Consider the following 22,629-nt stretch of genomic DNA (forward strand, 5'->3'; position numbering starts at 1 on the left):
AGAGAGCATATAGCTGGAGAAAGAAGCTGTGCCAAGACTATGACTCATTTGCATGGCTTTATAAATCAGATCAAAAGATTCTAGAGATAATGGCAGACAGTTCTCACTGCTTTTAGCAACACATCTTCCTTTGTGTTGAACCTTTATAAATAGTCTCTCCATCAATATATAGAATACCTAACATCAAGTAATCAGCTCCAGAGTAGCCACAAGGGAAAAATATGCTTAGGCAGTGAAATCTAAGCTGCAAACTAGATGATGGTATTATTTTTATTTTTATTTTCTTTTTTACCTCTGCAATTTCACTGATGGTATCCAAAGGCTGCGCATGGTGGATTTTTTCATACCTGCAGCTCAAATGAAAGTAACCTCAGTAGTTAATTCCTTGAGTATTCAGTAAACCCCAATCGATTAGGTGCTTGGAATCAGAGGGGTGTGCTAATTTAGAATCCTCCCAGATTACCTTTGTATGTGTTAGTACAGATAAAACGGCTGCAACTTTCACTCTGTATTGTTGCCATTAGTTTTGCCTGAGATGGTTTGCAATAATTACAGTATTTAAGAAAAAAGCACATACAAAACAACAAAGTTTAAAGTTACTTATGATAGAACAGTACATAATAAAATTTGAATAGTATTCAGTACTTACTTTCTGAGATGAAGTGTCATATGTTTTACATTTTTATTACTAAATGGATCATGATAAGAATTATTCCCTAGGAAAAGGTTTGTTAACTAAAGCAGTAAGCTAAATTGGTTATTTCTGTTCCCTGTTCACTTCTTAAATATTTTTTTTATTTGTTCACAAAGTCATTCTGAACCCTCCATTAGAGGTATTTACACCTTATAATTTATATCTTGGTATTTAGTTAAGTAATTTCTAAGTATAGGCTTCCAGTATTTGATGCAACTCAGATTTATGTATCACTTGAGTGAAGTATTGATTCTTCTATCTCCTTATTCTTATAGCTTAGCTTTTTAGGACATAAAAATGGGTACAATACATTTTTCTGTAGTTAAATGCAGACTGGACAGAATTTCTTACTGAGAAACAGTTGTTGGATTTTAAGGACTAAGTAAATAGAAATTCAAATTTTGCATATTGAATTGCCAGCAAGTTGAATCAAGATAGGTAAAAACCCAAGTGTTTATTGTTTTCTGCTATATACCCATATATAAATTCATACTGATGCCTCTGTATAACAATTTAAATTATATATCTTTTTTTTGTTGAGTAAATTTAGATAATTTTGGGGATTTATATCCATATTCTAGTATTCTGAAGAATAACATCTCTTAAGTTGGTTGATTTTTTTCTCAAAAAGTGAAAATGTGCCTATATTCTTAAGCTAGGTACTGCTATTGGTGTGAAGAATATTAGTTGAGGGAAAGTAAGATTAATTTTGACACAGTTAAAAATGAACATAAACATGCCAGAAACTAAAAACGTGTATGTGTTCTTTAAATCTTCGTGCACCACTAGCCAGTGACTTCTGAAATACATTGTAAATGTATCATCTTTCTGGGAAGAGTTTTGAATTGGCTAAGTGTCTTCAGATGCCCAAAATAAGTCAGAGGGCAGGCGAGATGACAGTCGTACTGTGTATTAAATGCACAGTTAATACTGCAAGGTAATGTTTAATGTAGATGATGCTATTGCTGATCACTGACCACAATGAAAGGTTAAAATACTTGGGTGTGTCTTTAGAGAAAGTCTCCAAACTTGTGAATTTAACAAATGAGAAGATATTAAAAGTGCAAATAAAACAATTACCAACAGTTTAATGGAACAGGCATAAGGATAGGGACCATCTGCCTTTTCTGAAGAGAACACACTACCTGTGTACAAGTCTAGCTGAATTCAGTGGGAAGATGTGAAAATAAGCCTCAAGGATGGGGCAGGAGGCTTTTGGTACTTGCATGTATGTATGTGGATGCTTAGCAGAAAATGTTTTTTTCTCCATCCACATAACATAGATATTACTTATAAGAGTACATGCATGGAGATGTTACAGCCTGTCTGCTTGCATGCTGGTTTTGGGTCTGACCTTGGTTCCATGGAGCATTCTCTCCAGTGTCCTTTGTTTCAGTTGCTTGGGTTGTATTAACACTGATGCTCCTGAATACTACTCAGTTGTCCTCCAAGAATAGATTGAGGTTTGTTGGAAGGTAAAAGCCATTGTAGTCGAAGACAGACATTAAAGGCTGAGTACTGTTTATGACCAGTACTTCTTAACCTGAGCTTTTATTAGTTTTTGTTTAAATCATTTTTATTGATCCATAAATTATTGTTATTGCTAGTCTTTATATAACTGATCAGATTTATAAAGATTTAAGGTTCAAGGCAGGTTATATATGATCAAAATTTGGAGCAGCATGAGAAATCACAGTTACGCACGTGTAATTCTTTGGTTCATTTTCCGTAGTATTACAAATTAATAATTCTGGACACCTGTGTTGCGCTTTGCAATATTTCCAAGTATGGCTTGACCCAGTATGCTTTTTATGACGTACAATAAAGTGAACAGAATTTTAAAAAGCAAGAAAGGAAGCCTTTAACAGTATGCTGTTAGGGTGAGGTGTCCCCGTCTATGGCAAGGGGCTTGGAAATAGATGATATTAAGGTTCTTTAAAACCCTAACTATTCTATGATTCTATTCTATTTGTTATGACCTTGATTTTTGGAAGCAGATTCTTAAGGACTTGGCTTTCTATTCCGTCAAGTGTCAAGTATTTCCATAACAATACTTTAGTTTGGAATTCTTTTCGAAGGCTCTCTCTTGCTGTGCGTTCTTCTTGATCTATCTAAACAGCCTTACCTTGACAGTTACTGGCAGCAGTACAAATTATCTGACTCCATTCTAATGATCCATTAGAAGAAGAGTATGAGAAACCAGTGCAAATTAGCAACAAAAAGTGCTAAAGTTATATATCACTGTCAACAGTTTAGAAATAATATCTTTGCCTGAAGCAAATTCTGGTGATTCACTGGTAATTTGCTAGAAGCCTTTTAACTTGGTTCTCATTTGTAAAGTTAATGGTAGGTTATTTTGCATTGTGATTGAAAGACCTGAAATCTTAGTTATTATTTAAGACTATTGATTTCTCCAAATGGAAATTTACTCATATATTAAATATCGCCCTGTCATAAATAATAAACGAAATAGTGAGAATATTTTTTCCACATATTTTAAAATACTACCCTGCTGCAGACACTGTCTTCCCTTGGGCATGAAGTTCACCTGCTCTTTGACACATAAAGGGTGTTCTCAGTTTAGGCAGCTGCTTTAAGGACAAGCATAAGAACCAGCATTTTTTGCAGTGAAGAATGAGGGATCCTGTTCTTATTCAGAAGGTTTATGGGATTTTTGCAGTCAGGACTAACAAAGAAGGCAGTTGCCTAGAATGGCAGTTCACCAATATGTGTTCTCCAATGTTTCGTGTATGCCCAACTGGTGATCCTGCTCTAATTCCTGTGCTGCTGCTAAAGCAGGCTTCAAGGGTAGATGGCTATAGCTGGGGAAGGTTTTCTCAGAACAGACACTGCCTCTCTTGGTCCTCACTGTGTACCACAGAACCCAAAGCTCTATGGTTACTTTGTGGCTAATAAAACTAGGATGGGATTGTAATCTTCATTCCCACAGTTTGGCTGGAGCAACACAGTCCTGGCCTCGTGCTGTAGCCTACTTTCCTGGGTTTAGCAGCAGCAGTCATTTTTTCTCCTTCTTGGTAGCTGGTGCAGTGCTGTGTTTTGACTTTCAGCTGAGAACAGAGCTGATAAAAATGATGTTTTGGTTTGGCCAAGGACTTTGTGGGCCTCATGCTCTGCCAGGGAGGAGGGAAGCCGGGAGGAAGCAGAGACACCTGACTCAAACTGACCAAAGAGGTATTCCATACCACAGCACGTCATTCCCTGGAGGTAACTGGGAGGGTGAGCGGGAAGGGCAACTGGACTGCACGGTTGGAGGAGGTATTGGTCAGTGCTTGGTCGGGCTGAGGGGGGCGAGTTATCGGTCGCCTGGTGATGAGGTGTTGTATTCTCTTCCCTTGTTATTTCCTTTATCATGACTGTCATGGGTGGTAGCAGTAGTGATTTGTGTTATACCTTAGTTACTAAACTGTTCTTATCTCAACCCGTGGGAGTTGCATTCTTTCTGATTCTCCTCTCTGTCCCTCCGAGAGTAGGGGGAGGGCAAGAAGTGGGGGGGGGAGTGAGTGAAAGCTGTCTGGCTGGGTTAAACCACGACACCTACATTGATCAAAAGTCTTGAGCCAACTCTGTGCTGAACATATTCTGTATGTTTGTGGAGGATACAGAGGGCTGCTGGCATCAGTATGATTGAGCATCCCTTAGCACTGGGAGAACTGGTAGTTACAGGCTTTACTTCGGCTCTGGGCAATTTAAAATACTATATGGCACATGAGGGGAGGAGATGTCCTTCGGTATCATCACATAATTCTTCAAGGTTTGTCAGAAGGACCACAAGATACAGATTTTGTCATAATTTTACAGAGTCAAACAAATATAAGAAGCAGGGAATAATTTTTACATAAAATATATGTTAAATCTTACTATTAATCTAATGAGATTGTGTGGAATACAATGTAGCAGGGATAGCTGTTACATTTTAAGCAGGAATTTATGTCTTTATACTGATTTACTGATTTAATTATTGTTTTTTATCACATTTCCACGAAGACATATCCTGTGTATGGCTTCTGACACTTTGTTGCCATATGGGTATGTGGTGGTGGAAAGACACATAGGTGAGATGCCACCATGAGGGTGACCAGATAAAATCTTGGCCCACAGGAAATGCTATAGTGGACCACAGGCTTCCTATGCAAAAGCAGAGTGACACTGGATTGTGCCAGTGAGCTCTTTGTGAGAACTGTAACCCTGGCTGGCTCCTCAGTTTTCTTCTTTCCAAAGGCTACAGATATAAAATAATACAACCTGTTGGAGGAAAAATGCAGAATTCGGTTTTCAAAGGTCAAATCTACTATGCCAGTTCTGCTTATTACAGTTGTAGTTGTTTGCAGTGTGGCAGTATAATAAAGTTTATTTGTGGTACAGAAGAAGGCTCATAATACTTAAACTTATTTTTTCATGGCACTTGTCCTTTACATTGCATATTTGATTGGCCTAGGCTGGAGCTGTAGGCACGCCCTTCCCTTCATAGTTCATGAAATAGTCTGTGTGTGTTTTTTTCCTTAAATAGCATTAAAAGCACACTGGGAATTTAATCAGCTTCCTACTGAAATTCACTCTGAATTGTTTTCCCACAGGAAGTCATCAAGCTCGGTTCTGCATATGCAGTGTAATTCACCTAGAAATACCTCACTGAATTGAAGCATTCATGTAGTAGAAAAGAAACCTTTTCATAATGAGGCATTTTTGAGGAAATAGTATTTTGGCTTCATTCCTGGCTGCACAGTGCTGTACACTCAGAATAATATTTAGCAGAATTTTTCCTCCTCTACACTTTGATAACTGACAGCAGAATTTCTCTTACTGGCATCCAGACAAGTTGGTGGAAAGATGCCAAACTGCTATGAGTTACACGTGTGTCTTTACTCTTCATTTCCATATTTTGGTTCTTGCTAGTAGAGAATTAATATGCAGATGCATTTGTTAATACATCGGAGGAAATCTTGGCTTAAGTGAGGCCAAGACTTTACTCCTTAATGCAAGATGTCATATAAGGAGAATGTTTGCCTTTGTCTTAAACGTGTCAGCTTTAATAGCCGGGTTTTTATACTGCTCTATTTTCAGTCCATCTGTATTAGCTTTATGAATGTGGAAAGTTTATGCAACAGAACATACCAGTATTCAGAACTTATCTATCTTGGGATTAGAAAAATACTTTTCAGTGTTAATAGATCCTGAGATACCATCAACTTAGCTGCTTTGAGATCTAAAGTGCTATGTAAGTGCTAAAGCTGAACGTTTAGATTACTGATAATATTAGGAATGGAACATCAAATTCAGTGTCTTTCTTGGAGGATGCTGTGTATACTCTTGACGCCTCGGTTCCTATGTTTTTAGTCTGTTGTCTGTATGGCACAGGTCTGTGATGGATGTTTTGCTGAACAAAGAAAAATTGGAGTGGTGGGTCATTTGCCTTTTTTTCTTATATATATATATGTAAGGAAAAAGATATTACTTACCTAGAGAATAGTTTTGTCTAAATAGTCTTAAGTCTACTTAAATATGAGCATCTCTGATAATTTTATCATGGAAAATATAATTAGGAAGCTCATTTAAAGTGCAGTTAACAATGCACCAATTTTTTCATCACTGCTGATTTTCAGATTGCAAAAAATGACATGTGGGTTTATTTTTCATGTTTCCATTGGATGGCATTCTTTTTACAGGCAGATTTCCTCTTGTATTTTCATTTCAAATACGTCTTATGCAGCCCATTATTAAAAAACTACTTTGAAAATATTTGTTGCTTTTTTCCCCAATTCTCTTTAGGTAGAAAACTTAGTTGATGAGCAGTCAGTTTAAATGTGCAGATTTCTGAGACAGTGCTGTTAGTGTCTATGGTTTTCTTTAAGGAAATATGCTATTGCCAGTTAATGTTTCTGTAACACAAAGACAGAGTGCTATTTTCCTCCATGATCATAGAATTACAGAATAGTTATATCTAAGTTCAGTTTCAGGAAAATTTACCAAACTTAGGAAAAAACCTAAAATTCCTGAAATCAATTTATAATAGCCTACCTTCCTTTGTTAGAATGCTTTTCTTGGCAAAAGTGGCTTCCTAAGCTTACAGATGGTATCAGGGAAAAAAAAAGTGATTGTAAGGATCTAGTCTGAGACTCTGGAGACCTGGATTCTAATTCTGTTCATCGTCTGTTTGCCATAGGCAAGTTACTTTGCCTCCAGTTATGTCACTTGAGACTGCTGGGTCTGACTGTGATATGGATGACAAAGTAATAACTCCTATATTGATTTAATAGCAGTAACAAAATGTAGTTGATCTGTCAGCTCTCTTATCCATTGTGCACATTGTGGATTCTATGATGATGTTATGCTTGCACTTCTACGTTTTACTGCCACTGTGAATCAAGAGCATTGTACTTCCCAGCAGAAGATCCACCACTTCTTACACTTCCTAGTGTGATGGAGGTTTGTTGGTTTGGAGGGTTTTTTTGTACTTGAATTTTTGTTGCAAACCACAGGCTTACTGTTGCAGTTGGTCTCACTCCAGCAACCTGAAAGCTTTAATCATGCCTTTGGAGGGTCTGTATTCCTAAACAGATGATTTCAGGAGATGTCAATGAAATAAATCTTCCTGAAATAAAAAAAAGCATTATTCATTTTCTGTCTACTCCTGAAATGAACTTGCTTGTGAAAGGTAAGGGAAAGAGAGCTAGAACTGGAGATAAAAATCCTTATTTTTTTTAGACTAGGTGAAATGTGTGGCAGCTCTTTGGACTGTTAAGCTTCTCCTTCAACAGTCACCTGGAGCACCACACAAAGTGGGAATGGATATGCAGCTAATGCTTCTACTTGAGCCTTGGCCTCTGCTCTGCTTAGCAAGGATACAGATTAATAGCAGGAGAGCTGGAGCTTTTATAACAGGGCATTATAACAATACTGATGTAAATCCTGAACAGCTCATGGCAGCAACTCCTGTTCGCTACCTAGCTGACTTAAATTCAGACTGGCATCTGGTGCAAGGGTCTGTGCTACAGTCAAACAGATGGTGTTGGGTGTTGCTTATATGTTACCCTGTAGAACACATGCATGTAACTGAGTGAAGAGATGTGTAGATGAAATGATGCTGTATAATCTCTTGCCTGACTCTCAACTTCAGTGGAGCAGCCTCAGCCCTTTTATTACAATCAGAATAAAAATAAAACCTTCCCTGTTCTCTGTGGCCATGTAGATGACCCTTTTCAGTACTTACATGGTGAATTATTGTTGTTTCATAATTATTAGCAAAATCTCATCAATAGTTTTTAGGTATTTTTACGAAATTGGCATCGAAAATAGTAGCTTTTCAGTCCCTTATTGAAAAGGGATAAAACCGTAGCAGTTTTAACTTTTATAATGCTAAGGGATTTCTATCCCTTTTCACTTCAGTGTCTATATTCTGCCCTTGATTTGTACCCTTTGGTGGACCACGTACCTGGTGAAACTCACCCAACTTTCCTTTCTTGCTAGAAAAGGCCTAATACTTCACTGGAAATCAGTGCATCTTTTGGATACCCATATCTGCTCAATGTGGGTTTCTCAGAACATGGCAGCTGGGAGTCATAGGGAAGCAGTCCTTTCGTAATGGGAAAATGTTAGTACTCCCAGAAAAAATATCATTCAGCCTCTGAGTCCGTAACGACTTGTGCATGTGATTAAACTTAAGCATATGAAACATTCTGCTATATCTCTTAAGAGTAACCTTTTATATAATTAAAACTCAGAACATTGTGGGTTGTGGTTTTTTTTTTTCTCCATGAAGATAATTTAAAAGTTGTGTCACTGTGATTAAAATTACTAATTTTGTCTTGTAAGTGCAACTGGTGATCACAATGAAAAAGGATGGTTAGAAATAATGATTATTATCATTTTTCACATCAGAGGTTTCCAGGCTCTTGGAATGTAGCCACACAGAATTAGTATTCACATAACTGCAGGGTGGAAATGGGTATCAGAGGATAAAGTGGCAGGGTGAGAGAGGGAACTCCATGGTGTTTCCAAGACTGATGAAGGAAGTTTCACTTGCTTTAACAGGTCTTCGGGTTTTCTGGCCAGCCTCCCTTTTACTTTTGCTGCCAACAGCCTGCGTCCATCAGTTATACTAAAGATCAAGCAGCTGTTTGTGTGGCTGAGCACCAGCTAAGAAATTGGACACTTCATATATGGAGCCATAAACATGAGGCTGAAGTAGGAAGTGCCTTTTACATAAAATGAGTATTGTTTATGAAAACTAAGCTCAGTGAACAGGTTTCCATTAGTAGTAGTGTGAACTGCAATATGGGTACAGTGTTCTCTCCAGCAGAAGAGTGATATTTTCAGACTTTCTCCTCAAAATATTGCTCTGAATGTAGCTGCTGAATTAGGTTTCTGGATAATTTAATGAAGTATTTTGCTGTGGGGTTTTTTTTTAATTATTTGTTTACTACAATGGACCCGTTTTAAATGGCCAGCTATTCCATGTGAAGTAAATTTTGCACCAGTATTGATGAAGATTCATAAGTAAAGAGATTCCTAAAAAATAGTGTGGGATTTCACAAGATTTGAGGGAATATTGGGTTTTTTTGAGTGCAGCTACTTTTCAGTGCCTACCTTCCAATTTGCACAAATAATTGACAGCTCATTAACAACTCAGTAGGAGCTCTGAAAACCAACTGAGAAAAACAACTTCAGTACAACAGGGGGAACAAAGTATCTGCTTGTCAATTATGCTGATAGTCTCCAGCTAGATTTAAAATTAGGTTAGAAAACAACCTAAGTAATAAAATATACAGGAAGAAAAGATTATGCTTGCATGGACAGCTCCTGCAAGCTTTCAGCAGGCTGTGTGTGGTAACTTATTTGAAGTGTGTGGATGCCCAGTGCTTCCCGTCTGCTCTTGTTTGTGGGCACTATGGATGTCTGTGCTGGGAGAGGGTCTCCGGTCTTTCGCCAACTGCAGTTCTACGCTGCCATTGCTGAGGCAGGAGAAAGAGGCTTCTTTGAACCAAGTATTTGCTATGTCTTTTCTTGGATTTTACTCTAAATTTTGTTAAATAAGTTAACACAATTATATCTGCAGGATAAAACCTCCTTTTTTTTATTAAGTGCTGGGCTTGGGGGATAATTCTTGTATCGTATGGAAAAGTGGTGTCCTGTAATGAAAAGTGGTGTCCTGTAATGATGTCAAAACAGTTTTGACATCATTTATTTTTTATAAATATTTTTGGTATAAGTTTATTACTTATACAGGAGAACCTGCAGCCAGCTCTGCTCCCTAATGCACTGGCTTCCCTTCTTATGTGATAGTTCTGTGTAAGAAAAATAATTTTCTCCTCCACTTTTTTGGGAAGTTACCTGGATTTCCATCCCAGACCCCTCAATCTCTACCTCCTCACCAGCATGCACTACAGCTCTTGGCACCCAGGACAAACAAATGATCTGCCAGCAATAACTTGTTCCAGTTTTGCACAGGGAGAAATGGGCTTGCATCCTGCTTTTGCTTTCCTCTTTCTGTCTTATATGCAGTTCTGTTTGGTGATGTCCCATGCATACTGGAGATGTAGATTGGCTGCTACAAAAATGAGAAACCATTTTGTCCACAAAGAAAAGATACTGGAAGAAATTTCTGAAAACAAATTACGACTTCTGGTCTCATGCCAACATTCCTTCAGTTGTTTGCTTAATATAGTGAATAGGCAGATAACATTCAAGAACATCTGAAAAAAAGCCCCAGTATAGAACACTGCTTTCTAGTCTGGTAAAGAGCCTAATTACTGATGTCTCTGAGGAGCTGCAGCTCCAGTTGTCATCTGTGTTATTTCAGGAGTACGGCACACCTACAAAACACATTTAATTCAGGTCATTGGAGTATACCAGTGAGGCAAATACATGGACAGAAAGTCAAAATTGGAGAAAGGTACTCCTTTTCTTTCATTTTTCAAAGTATTCTAGCAATTAAATGCTGTTCTTGAAATAATTTATTTCCTTGGGAATCAAATTAAGATTGTAGCAGCATGAGGTTTTAGCCATGGTAAATGGATAAAACTGTAGTTAATGATTTTATCAATATTTTATGACCTTGTTCTTTAATGTCTAATTGGTGATCCACGAGGCACTGAGTAAAAGTCATTCCCATAAGTAAATATTTTGATAAATCTGGAAGGCAATAGGCTATGCAGAATGAAAAGAAATACTACTCGGAAACATAACCATTGACAGCATTTCTCCTCTAGGAGTATTAGTATTGCTTGCTTTTGTGCGGTACTTGTAATAATAAAAAAAAAAAAGGAGGAAAATGAAGTAGCTACTTTGAAATGAAAAGGCTACTTTGCATGTTGAATTGATTTTTGAGAGGAAGGCAAAAGTGAAATTCAGTGTTATTTAGGAAGTAATTAAACCAGTATAATGTTACTGCAGGAATACAACGTGAATTGGGTAGTGTTCCCAGTATAATTATTTCTCTTTTGTGATTGGTAGAGTATGCAACCCTTTAGTCTTCAAATTATGCATGTGCATACATAATCTGAAATGACCACCATTGTTTACCCCCTGCTGATAAACAGGATAGCATACATTACTGGATTTACATGTATAGTCTTAAAGGCTGGGTCATCGTAAGATGGGGTCAGCTAATTGACAGCTGTTCAAATCCAAACCACACCACCAAAAGTCAAATGCATTCTTGGAAAAGAAGGTAACTGCAATGCACAGAGCAACTTCTTTCCCAGCCATATAGATGCTCTCTGAAGGCCAGAGTTTCATAGAGACATCTGTAGTGAAGACTTCCAGTGATGCCTCTATTTTGATGAATAGGTGAACAAAGAACCTACCGCTTTCAAAGCAGTCAGTAAACTAGTTTATAATTTCTCATGTGCAGATATTTTCGAAGTAAAATCCAGGCAGGTCTTTCCACAATCCTGTTTTTTTGCAGGGAAGTCTGGACCTCTCTTGGTTTACTTTGTGTTCTATGTTCTTGTTTTTACTGTTCACTGGATTTTCCCAACAGTTTCTTTATTTTGGGGTTTCAGTCTTGCATTATTCACAAATTCTGTTTTGCATCCCCAAAGACAGAAAAACATTGTGCATTCAGATCCACACATACATTATAAAAACATCAACTGGTGCTGAGTGTCATTGGCAGCTTTCACAAGCTAACGTTAATTATGCACAGAACTAAGAAGCACCATGACTGGGAACCATCATTTCTAATAAAAACACTGACTTCTAGTCATGAATTGCTTTATCTCTTCTTGGGGCTACAAGTCACTCATGTCACTGAAAGATACACTTTTCCCCATTTTACTTTTTTCTGTATAGAAAACTGTTACTGGCAATATGCAGAAATGGTGAGGAGAAGAAGTAGAAACTTCAGGATCTTGTGTGGTAGGGTCAGTAGAATAGCAAGTAGAATCGCAACCCTGGACTTTAGCAGGGCAAACTTTGGCCTCTTCAAGCGATTGCTAGGGGAAATCCAGTGGGCTAGGCTGCTTGAAGGGAAAGGGGCCCAAGATAGTTGGTTGACGTTCAAGGACTGCTTTTTCCGAGCTCAAGATCGGAGCATCCCGACACGTAGGAAGTCGAGGAAGAGGGTCAGGAGACCTGCGTGGTTAAATAGGGATTTGCTCGGTATGCTCAAGTGGAAGAGGAGAGTTTACAGGTCATGGAAAGAAGGGCTGGCCACTTGGGAAGAATATAAGGCTGCTGCTAGAGGATGTAGGAAAGCTGCTAGGATGGCTAAGGCCTCCTTGGAATTAAAGCTGGCGAGAGGGGTCAAGGACAGCAGAAAGAGCTTTTTCAAATACATGGCAGGTAAAACTAACACCAGAGGCAATGTAGGCCCGCTGATGAACGGGACGGGTGCCCTGGTGACAGAAGATACAGAGATGGCAGAGTTACTGAATGACTTCTTTGTCTCTGTCTACTCTGCTGGAGGCAGTCCTGAAGAGCCCTGTACCGCTGAGACCCCGGATGAAGATAGGTCAACGGAGCGGTCTGCCTTAGTTGATGAGGAATGGGTTAAAGACCAGTTGAGCAATCTGGATATCCATAAATCCATGGGTCCAGATGGAATGCACCCGTGGGTGCTGAGGGAACTGGCTGAGGTCATTGCTAGACCGCTCTCCATCATCTTTACCAAGTCTTGGGAAACGGGAGAGGTGCCTGAGGACTGGAGGAAAGCAAATGTCACTCCTGTCTTCAAAAAGGGCAAGAAGGAGGACCCGGGTAACTATAGACCGGTTAGCCTCACCTCCGTTCCTGGGAAAGTGATGGAACACCTTATCCTTGGTGCCATCTTAAGGCATATCAAGGATAAGAGGGTTATGAGGGGCAGTCAACATGGCTTCACCAAGGGGAAGTCGTGCTTGACCAATCTTGTAGCCTTTTATGAGGAAATAACACGGTGGATGGATGATGGTAGAGCGGTGGATGTGGTCTACCTCGACTTCAGCAAAGCGTTTGACACGGTCTCCCACAGCATCCTTGCGGCTAAATTGAGGAAGTGTGGTCTGGATGATCGGGTAGTGAGGTGGACTGTGAACTGGCTGAAGGAGAGAAGCCAGAGAGTTGTAGTCTATGGGGCGGAGTCTAGTTGGAGGCCTGTATCTAGTGGAGTGCCTCAAGGGTCGGTACTGGGACCAGTATTATTTAATATATTCATCAACGATTTAGATGAGGGAATTGAGTGTACTATCAGCAAGTTTGCTGATGACACTAAGCTGGGAGGGGTGGCCGACACGCCAGAAGGCTGTGCTGCCATCCAGAGGGACCTGGACAGGCTGGAGAGCTGGGCGGGGAATAACTTGATGAAATATAACAAGGGAAAGTGTAGAGTCCTGCATCTGGGCAGGAACAACCCCAGGTTCCAGTATAGGCTGGGGAACGACCTGTTAGAGAGCAGTGTAGGGGAGAGGGACCTGGGGGTCCTGGTGGACGACAGGGTGACCATGAGCCGACATTGTGCCCTTGTGGCCAAGAAGGCCAATGGCATCCTGGGTTGTATTAGAAGGGGGGTGGTTAGTAGGTCGAGAGAGGTCCTCCTTCCCCTCTACTCTGCCCTGGTGAGACCTCATCTGGAATATTGTGTCCAGTTCTGGGCCCCTCAGTTTAAAAAGGACAGGGACCTGCTGGAGAGAGTCCAGCGCAGGGCAACTAAGATGATTAAGGGAGTGGAGCATCTCCCTTATGAGGAAAGACTGAGGGAGCTGGGTCTCTATAGTTTGGAGAAGAGGAGATTGAGGGGTGACCTTATTAGTGTATATAAATATATAAAGGGGGAGTGTCACGAGGATGGAGCCAGGCTCTTCTCAGTGGCAAACAATGAAAGGACAAGGGGTAATGGGTACAAATTGGAGCACAAGAGGTTCCACTTAAACCTGAGAAGAAACTTCTTCTCAGTGAGGGTGACGGAACACTGGAACAGGCTGCCCAGGGAGGTTGTGGAGTCTCCTTCTTTGGAGACATTCAAGACCCGCCTGCACACGTTCCTGTGTAACCTTATCTAGGTGTTCCTGCTCCGGCAGGGGGATTGGACTAGATGATCTTTTGAGGTCCCTTCCAATCTCTAACCTACTGTGATACTGTGAAACTGTCTCACTTTGCCTTTTTGTCTGAATGTCTTGGTCCTCTGTAGTGAGATCTCAGAGCAAGTTGTATTCCTGTGGGCTCGCACGCAAGAGTAAATACTGAGGCTGAACACAGGGAAGAAGGCAAAGTCAAGGGTGGATTCTGTATAGTTGTTACACTCTACCATCTCACAGTAAAAGCTTTACTTAAGGGAGAGTTAAATTTGTAGCTTCTAAAACTGTGTTGTATCCCTTTCTGTTCTGAAATGTGCAGGACAGAAAGAGGCTTGGTGCTTTTGTTTGGTTGGTTGGGTTTGTTTGTTTGTTTTGTTGTGTTTTTTTTTTGGTGCAAAAGCTTTTGCAAAGCAAGAAGCTTTGGTATATCTTAAAGGTGGCCAGGTGTAGGATTAACCACTGGTGACTGAGAGCTTGCTCTATTGTGTGGCACTTGCAGTCAGAAAACTTTTCCCTTAGTTTTTGTGATCCTGAATTTTGTAATGTATTTTATTTCATAAGGTTGCCTCATTGAATTAATTGTTTTTGGAGGAAACTTTCACAATGTGTAGTGAGAGAAACAGAAATTCTAAATACCCTCCAGAACATCAGTAAAGGTCTTTTCCTGTATATTTCTTAATTATTTGTTTCCTTGGTTTTCTGTGACTTTTTAGATTTGGCATATGGAGAAGTTTAAGTTATTTCTAATCTTGTCAACAAATTGAAATGCTAAGGATCTGAGGGTTTATTTTGTTTTGTTTTGGTTTTGTTTTTTATTTAAAATACCTTTGGAGAAATGCGCCAGAAATGGTGCTACATGCAGATTAAAAACAAACACAAAAGAGGGGGCTGTTGTTGTGAAATGTGATGTAGATGCTGGTCACAAACATTGTATGGACCTTAACTAAGAGTATCTGAGGCCTGATTCAGGACTGGCAGCCAACAAGTGTACTGCTGAGGTTGTGACCCTCTTCACCACATGTAAGCTCAAAGTTTGGCAGCTGGGGGGATGGGACATAGAATACAGTGGATCCTGTTCTGGATTCTGCCTGGCCAGATTTGTGGTGCCTGAATCCCTTTTAATTATACTAGCTGAGTCATAATATTTAAAAATTGTTTTTAATTCAACTTTCTTAAAGCGTTTCCTTTAAGGTAGACCAAGCTGATACTTTTTTATTTTTGCAACGAAGCTGTAAACTTGCCACCTTATTTCAGGTATTCTTTTTTCCTGTGTCTACTGATAACAAGGTAATTTCTATCTACTTTTGTGTTTGCCATCTCTTGTAGTCTGCTTGGCATTTGGATCTGCCAACACTTCGGAATTACTAGATGTACATGAAGAGAGGAAGCCAGTTCGATAGAGTGTATCAAGATTACATCTCCTGCTTGAAAGCTGTTGTCAATATTAGAGTGTATTTGAGAGCAGTGAGATTTCCTGTGGAAGCAGCTAGTTATACAGAATTTCTGAAATACTGAAGAAATGTCAACTTGTACTGCAGGATATTTTCTAAGACTTTTGTTAATTCTTCTAGTATGTCGAAACACAAAACGGAGTGGTATACAGATCCCAGTGCTCAGATTTGCAGGTGATGGTGAGTATAGATATGCCTGGTTATATCTGAAGACACTGTGGCTGCATTTGTGTAGTGCAGCACCTCCAATGCAAAAGTTTCATGGTGCTCAGTTTCTGAAGTAGCTTCTTGTTACTGAAGAGACAATGGTTTACAATTTCCTCATGGCTTACAATTGTTTTATATTTCTTGTTTTCCTTTTGTATTTCAGTTTTCTCAGTCTTTGGTACCTGATTCGGGTATGTCAGAGTGAGAAAGAAGCAGTAAAAGGTGAAATGTGGATTTTCTGAAACAACCATTTTGCTATGAACAGAAAAAAAAAAAAAGACAAGTCAGGAGTATGAAAAAAGAGTAAAACTTTTAAAAGTCTATTTTCTATGAATCATAGGTAAAAGACTAGCTTTTTTTCCTTCCCCTTTGAAGGCCGTAAGTTTCCATTTACCATCTGAAACTTTTTCTTAAAGCAGCTTTGTAAGATATCTAAGTCCTCTTATGCAATATTTATTGATATGAGGTGTGGTTAGAGAAGCTGTCTATTTAAAAGTATGAAGATAATAGTTTTGTTTCAGCTTTCAGAAAGGTTAACACACTTATATTAATATAAGTATGCCTTGCATTATTGCACTTTTTAAGCTGTGAACACGTATTAATTGACTTTGATCCAGACAATTGAAAAAGTGGTACAATGAACAATTTATTCCACAAATACGTTCCTTATTACCAGCAGAGCTAAGGGTTTATGAAAATGTTCCTCTTTAAACATCAGGCCTCTGAAACTAATTGAAGCAGTTTTAATTATTAAAAAAAATGAAATGTAAAAACTTCCAGAGTTTATAAGCCTGAACGCGGCTTAATTAAAACTGAAGATAAATTAAAATTATCAGAATTTAGGGCAATGGGAAAAGAAATAACAGATATTATATTTCAGGCTATAATAAGAAAAGAAATAGCTTTAAGTCACTGGGTAATTATTCAGTAAAACTTCTCTCATACTCTCTCTCAAATTAACCAACCCAAATCTCTCTGAAGCTTCTAGAAAGTAGCCTAAAATAAAGCATCTATGAATGGATAGCTACAGTAACATTAAATCAGTTATCATGTTAATAGAAATAAGCTACTGATAATTTATCATAAACACTTAGCACTGTAGCCATTAAAATTGTAGATTAACCTACTTTTAGATTACAAACAAAACCATGATTTAAATTCAGCCTACCTTCATTATCACTGAAGTTGCAAATGTGATTTTTATCAGTCTGTATATTCCTGACAACAAGTGGGACCCACTTCTGTGAGAGGAGTTGTGACTTTTGTCCATTTGCTCAGGAAGATCACCAAAGTTTCCACAGCACTGAGAATAAAAGACTTTTTATTGCTACGGTTTTATTGATGGTTTGTGCATAATCACTTCCTTAATAGATGTCTCATGTTACCCTTCAAAATTCAATGCATCTTCTCAAATCAGGAGGTCACAGTGCCACTATTTATTTTTGGAAACACTTGTGTAAGGAATGTTCTGCAGGACAGTGGCTCCATGTCAGTAGTGACATAGTGGCAAAGGGGGACAAGCGTTCCATGGGGGGCAGTGGGCTTTGCTGATGAAGTTGTTAGAGAAAATAATTGATCTTTTTTGCTGCCTGGAATATTTTCCTTTCTGGAATCCATGTTCTGTCACAGTCTGCATATACTTTTGTCTGATTTTAGATGCTAGAGTTGAATCTGTCATTTTATGTACAGTGAGGTCCATGCTAAACTTCTTTGATATCTTCCTAGACTTGAGCATAATGATCCATTCTTGTCATGTCTTTCACACTGTGTTTGAGATTTGATTACTAGATTTTAGTAATTAAGTTGTATTATTAGCATCAGATAGGAAGAAAAGAATGAAACTTTCTTTGGTTTCAGTATGTCTTCTTGATTTTTTTACGATTAGAAAATAAATTCAGCACAACTGTATTTACTAAACAAAAAGCCAAACAGCAGTAGCAAATCCAGGCACATCATACCATGGCTTCAAGCTATTATTCAAAGTTGACAATCCCAAGTCTTGGAAGACCATACTATCAGGTGACAGACTGAAGTTCGTTGTTGGATTTGTTTGTTTAACACCTTAGTAATAAGTCATTTCTGTAATAAAACTCTGGTCAATAGAAAACAATTCTGTCTCATGTAGCTGACAATTCAGTGTACAAGAGCAGCTTAATATTGCATGAAGAAATATTACTAATGTGATTTTTATCAATCAGAACTCTCTGAGAACGTAATTATGTGTTTCCACCTCCCCTTTCTCCTCTTTTTATTGTGGCTTTCTACCTGTCTTAAGGAATGGTGAGTTGATCTCTTAACTCCCACAGAGAGGAAGACATCTAAAATGTTTAGACGATGTGATATAAAAATCTCTTCCTGCTTATTTTTACAAAATAGAAGTATTAGTGTAGAGAAAACCGCTGCTGAAAGCTTCTCATGTGATTGCTCTGCCTGTGTTAGATACAGTAAAACATGGTGTGTTGCGTATCTTTATCCTAAATTTACAATTACGTTGTATGACAGATGCGTGAACACTGCTGTCTGTTTTTACACTAAAATGTGAAAAGTACTCAACTTGAAGAAGTGATTTGGGGACCAGGTCATAGTAGAATGAAAAATGAGATTCTTATTTATTTTTTTAACTGTGCCACAATTGTACTTTCTGGGATTTTCTCTTGTGACAGTGCTGCAGTGATATTGAACAAAGCTCCTCAGTGGTGTTTGTGGTAGATCAGAGATAGGTGGTTGTAGTATCTGTAGTAATATCATGTAGTTTTAGATTCAGGCAAGCCTTGATGGGGAAAGATGGTCAAGAAACTGCAAGAGGCAAGTCTGGAATTGGTGCGGGAATGTTGAGAAGCAATGAACCATACAGACTGCCCTGCCATGGGACCTGTAAATGGGACTAAGCTTCCTAAAAAAGAAGAGTTTCCAGAACAGCCTTGTCCTCAGAGGAGCAAAAGTGTATTTCAGCCACTTCTTCCCTCTGGGTTGTGAATCCTGTACTTCTCCAGGCGCTGCCTGCAATTGCAGGTCCCTGGGCAGTGTATCATGCTCTGCTCCTTTCTGGCTTTTGATTTCTCAGAGATCAGTTGGGGGATGTATGGCATGGTAGTTGACACTGTTTATTTATTTGAGTCTGGATATTTTTTTAGCTGCTTAAAAGGATTTATAGACGAGGAATGAAAGGGTTTTATTTATCCACAGCAAAAAAGATGACAATAGTATTTTTTACTTACACTCTCTCAGTAATACTTAATTTCTAAGCTGGGAAAAAAAGGTACTTTAGATGCCATTACCATTCTGCGGAGTCTTCATTAAGTGTGCAGCTTGTGATCTGTTTTTTTGTTTTTTTTTTCAGTGGTGACCCACTAATTTTTACTTACCCCAAGGCATTCCAGGCCTGTCTTATTTAGATAAGTGCACACAGCTGTGTATTCTCTTGGGGATTACTACTTGAGCCTTATTCTGACCATTATTTGTATTATAAAGTATAAATTGAGAGTTGGAAGGTTTATGTATTTTCCATAAAGAAAATGTGGTGTTTGGTAGGTACCAGGAGCTTCAGAGGAATTAATCAGCCTTGCTACTGTGCAATAGATTATTCAAATCATCTGTGTAACACTCATTTCAGACTCAGACACATTACAGTATCATGCTTACTGCTTTAAATGCTCAGTATTCACACTCGTCATATATGAAATATTCGCATATTGTGAAGTCCTTTGAAAAAAAAATATTTAAAATGCAGGTGTTTTCACGTGAGCGAACTTGCCTTACTGTATCTAGATTAGCAGACACTTCAGTTCTGATATAAACTGTTGAAAAAGGCCTTCTATCTCACATGATATGCTATGTTGTTACCTCTAAAAAGCAATTCAGTCAAAATGCACATGTGTCCAAGCCTAAAAAAAGTATCTGTCCTGTTGATTAATTTATATAAAGCTATAACCAAGATGTTCAGCAAAACAGTTGAAATGGAGCCTCTCTGTTGGTTTCAGGAAACATACCTATTCTGTGCTGTTCTAATGATAAAAATAATGAATAGTACATTATAATTTTAAATTTTAGAAAAGGAATATTGCAGAAATTCTGTTTTTGATGAAAGAGCATTCTCCTTTCAAAACAGATTTTCTTTTTTTTTTTTTTGGATCTCCAAATACTGCTGTTTTCAGAGATGTAAAGTGAGCACCAAACTTTCATGTAACTAATAAAGAATGGTGAATATTTGTTAAAACCAACAAAGACTATTAATACAATTGCAGACAAAAAATCTCAAAATGTATTTGTTAATGCCAAGGGAGAAGTTATTGTTAGGGTTAATAGATCTAGGTTAATATCCCATTTTATACCCAAGGAAAGGCCTTTAATGGTAGTTCACTGTCACAGCCTAGGGATTTTCAGACATGCCGGTGCTGGTAGCTTGATGGGGACCAGTGCCTGAGCATGGTGCAAGAGTGGGATGAGAGAACAGTTCAAATAGACAACGTAGCTGCAGTGGTGCAGAGCTGGAGAATTAATCCTGGCCATAAGCACTGACACGGCCATACTGCCATCCTCTGGTGCTGCACTAAAGTGGGTATTTCTTGGTGATAGTGATACACCAGAGATGCACCTCCTGTCAAACAAAACATGTTTGGTTTTTTTTTTTCTTTTTTTTTAGATTCAGAAAATGCTCAGGTTAAGTTGCCTCAGGTGTGCCCTGGCATCTCCAGGGGAGCCTCAGTGACCTGACCTGTGAGCAAATTCACTGAGGTCCCCTGCCAGCTGGGTAAATTATGACAGAAATATTGTTTAAATAGTTCATGTCATGTTTTGCAAAATTTGTCAGTTTTTGTCTCAATCTTTTTGGTCTTGATCTTGTCCCCTGTATGAATCAGATAAAGGAATGTGGCATGATGAGTCTCCAAATCATTTTTCTCATTTGATAGTAGAGAGAAATACGTCTCAGAAGGACCTGGTTTCTCTTACAGATAATAATTTGTGTTTTGCATAAGCCTTTCAATATTCCATATTACTTAATCATGTGAATGCTAGACTCAGCTGCTGAGTTTCAGTTTTCTGCCCACAGCTGGTGCCTGCTTATTTAATTGTTGAGAACATCTTCAGTTTGATGACAAGATATGTAATGAGGCATCTGGCTATCTGTGTACTCAGACTCAGTAAGGGAACAAACAATACTAGATGTTAACAAAACATTCACAATTCAAGTATTTATATATGTATCTCTGGGTATTTTCTTTTTTTTTTTTTCTTTTTTTATTTAATGCCATACACCATTCTTCTTCTTATCTGAATTTAAAATACGTTTCTATCTTGCACAAGGTATAATAAATACTAATGCATTGTGTAAACTGAGATGCACAAAAATGTCGTGATAACAAACAGGATTTTTGACTTGGCAAACTCTCAATTGTCATGCTTTAATGCAGGATATTTCTTGTGTATATCTTAAAATTGCAGTCTACCCATATCTTGCTATTTGATAAAAAGTTATGCTGTTAACAGTAAGCTAACAATATTTTTCTGACGTTTCATACTCTGGGGTTTTTGTTGGTAGTTTTTCTGTCTAAAATGGCTGAATATAGCAAAGTGTCCAATTAAATAGTATTAGTGCACGTGTTATAAAAGAATCATTTGTAAAAAATATCATTTTTTAAAGATACTTTGTGTAAAAAGAGCCTGAGTATTTCCATCTCTGAATTCTTCCAGCTCTGGAATGATAGATGGAAAAGAGAAACTTGTAGTGAGAAGATTTAATTCTTTTCCTGTTCACGCTTGACAGGTCATGTCAGATATGTACCGTATGTGGTCTTAAGCTAACATTTTGTAATTTATTCAAAAAGAATTAAATGCCTATTTATCTTTGAAAGTACTAGCTTTAAGATCTTTGATTGTGGGCTGTTATTTTGTAAAGTGATGACAGTGAATGTCCTCCCTACCTCACTTCCTCTTTCCATCCTCAGATTATAAATTCCTGATGAAGGCTGCTAATATCTGCTCAGGCAGAACCTGACTGGACATCATTACAGACTTCTGTGCACTGTCGTATTACAAATAATAGTGATGATTTTGCATTAATAAAGTTATTGGGTTTTGTTATTTTTTGTGTGTTTAGTATGCGTTATTACATTTATTCTTATGGAAGAAAATAAGCAGACTTTTTTTTCAGTCTACTGCAAAAAAAATGTCAGTGCTAGACACTCTTTTCCTGTTTTCACTTATTGCAGGATCAAAAATTATCTTTCTAAAAAACAGTTTTAAAATAATTGAAATTCCTAATTTTTATTGCTATATACCTTTTGGCCACCTACAGGCAGTCAGTCAGTTTTATGTTCCAGAAATAATTTATTTCTTTTATCTTTTCTTTTTTAGTGTTGTGTCCTTGTGAAGACTTGTATTTCATAATTAGAAGCTCTATGCAATATGAAGTGGAATTGATTAGCTAGCAACAAAACTGTTTCTTCTGGATTGGATTACTGCAGTTGCTATAATTGTTAAAGGCAAAATTATAAAAAAGAGAAGAAAATGAGCACCATAATCAGTCTTTTAGCTACCAGAATAGTAAGAGTTTAATTGCTTCGGTTGGCTGCATCACTAATGAGTACAGTTGCATTGGAAGTTCCATGGGTTGTTTAATTATAACTGGAAACTTGCATCTCTGTTTCTTCCAAAAGACTGCATTTCTTTGGTGCACCTCCCTGGTGAAAATCATATGGCAGACCCGAAGCTCCTATATCTGTAAAACTTTGGGACGTCAGAGTCCAAATCCCATATCTGCCACTCA

This window comes from Neopsephotus bourkii, unplaced genomic scaffold (assembly GCF_033783945.1).
Source record: "Neopsephotus bourkii isolate Nb327-2 ecotype Australia unplaced genomic scaffold, CSIRO-AGI_Nbou_v1 NB_1574, whole genome shotgun sequence".
NCBI lineage: Eukaryota > Metazoa > Chordata > Aves > Psittaciformes > Psittacidae > Neopsephotus > Neopsephotus bourkii.